The sequence below is a fragment of the Vollenhovia emeryi genome, unplaced genomic scaffold (genome assembly GCF_000949405.1).
Source record: "Vollenhovia emeryi isolate VEMERY1.0 unplaced genomic scaffold, V.emery_V1.0 DF939211.1, whole genome shotgun sequence".
NCBI lineage: Eukaryota > Metazoa > Arthropoda > Insecta > Hymenoptera > Formicidae > Vollenhovia > Vollenhovia emeryi.
Window position 1 is genome coordinate 851725 of NW_011967155.1, and position 1993 is coordinate 853717.

Here is a 1993-nt window from a genome sequence, read left to right on the forward strand (position 1 = left end):
ATGTTTTCTCGAAGCGCGGTGTGCTTCACTTCTCTTTTAGATTCATAGTAAATAAAGATTTGCAATTTAGAAATATACATTTGTATACACCAACTATTGAGGTAAAATCACTAATCTTAGTAATTAGAATTTAAGTAACAACGATTTTTGTTTCGAAACATTTTCTCGATTGAACAGAGTTAGTCGTTAATTTAATCAATACCAATAAGTCCGCAGAATGATACACAAAACGCAGTAACAGTCAGGGAACCAAGTAATGTAAAATATTAAGTACGGAATTTTCCATTTCGTAGAGGGACAACGAATTCTCAACGTTTTTTTGTTGTTTTTCACTCGGCGCTGTATCGTGCGACGTTATGCGGGCCAATGTTTACCTCAAGGTCGCCGCGCTATCACTCGCTCGCCGAACGTCGAGCCGGCAGGCAGCAGCGAGAGTCGTTCCGTGCGTCGTATTACTTTTGCGTTATCGGTTTCCAAGACTCGATCGCGATGAATGCAGGGATAAAACGCTATTGATTTGCACACCTTTATTAGTAACAAGTAACGTTCCTCGATTAATTATCAAGTTTCTACAACTTGTAATGAAAAACGAATTGTTGAGGCGACGGCTCTTTATCGACGTGTACATAGATATTTCACGAGACTAATTCATCTAAAATATGAATGTAAACCGTGGTACTTTGTCGCGGTTTATACATCTCGTTTACGCACCGTGCTTTTAATTATCTATCGATTTCGTGTAATCTGTTCTATTTTCGGTCTCGATTAACTGTTGCAATTAATAGCATCATTTATCGCTGGAAACTTTGCTCACATAATGTATTTCGAGGATTAGATTGAAGGACTAAGATTGTAAAATATCGTTTCGTTGCTGACTAATAACTACTTCTTTACCGCGGATTATGCTTCCGATGCTCGCGTTGCGTTTTATATCGTCAATTCAATAGTGATTTATCCATTTCCTATTCTTCCGAATCAAAAATACAAGTTGTTGGTAATATTTCGTGCGTTTCGCGGTATCTCACATCGCGTACGGGAGTGCCCGAAATTTCGCGCGATCGATTATTTTCACGAGTGAGTGTGAGTTGTGTGAGTGCAACAAGGAAATCTGAGAGGAGGAGGAGTCCCAGGGGCATCGTGCAACAGCGGAGAAAGGGTGAGGTGAGTGTCTTACATTTTTATGTTATTTGCTACTTGTGCAAAATAAAGCATCTGTTCTGTGTTCAACTGTGCTGTTGCGAATCGTATCAGTGAGTGATAAATTACTTTTTATTTTTATATTAAATTGACGTTGCACAGTTGAAAAATTTGTGTTAAATTTAACAGATATCACATGTCCCAAACGGTCCACACAAATTTTTGTGTTAATTTAACATAATATGAATATGTTAAAGGATCACACTAATAGTCTGTTAATATTTTAACACAAAATAAATGCAAATCTCAAAATCATTTAACATAAATTTTGTGTAAACTTAACATATTTTTAATGACAAAATGAATTTAAAAAATGTAATTTTTACATTTCATAATAAATAGGAATGTATCTTCGGGGAGGTAGGCACTAACAATAAGACACGCCACTTATTTTTCGGCGAGAAAAGTAACGGGCTAGGATTCGAACCTAGGACTTTCAGCTTGCCAGGCGAGTGCTCTTCCAACTGATCTATCCAGGCCCAGATGTAATAAGCCAAATGGTCCGAGATCACTCTCTTATGTTATATAGAATAAAATCAACATTTCATTCTGTAAATTTTAACAGATAAATCTTGTTACTAATAATATAGAACATATGTATTGTGTAAGATTACAAAATAAGTACACATTGTGTTGTTTTAACATTTCTTTTCAGTTATTTTAATAATTTTACATGGAAGGTCAATTAACATAAGAGCAATCTGTTAAATTAACACATGAATGTGTTAACCATTTAACACAAAAATTTTAACGGGCATTTCTTTTAACAAGAAAACACAAATTTTCCAACTGTGTA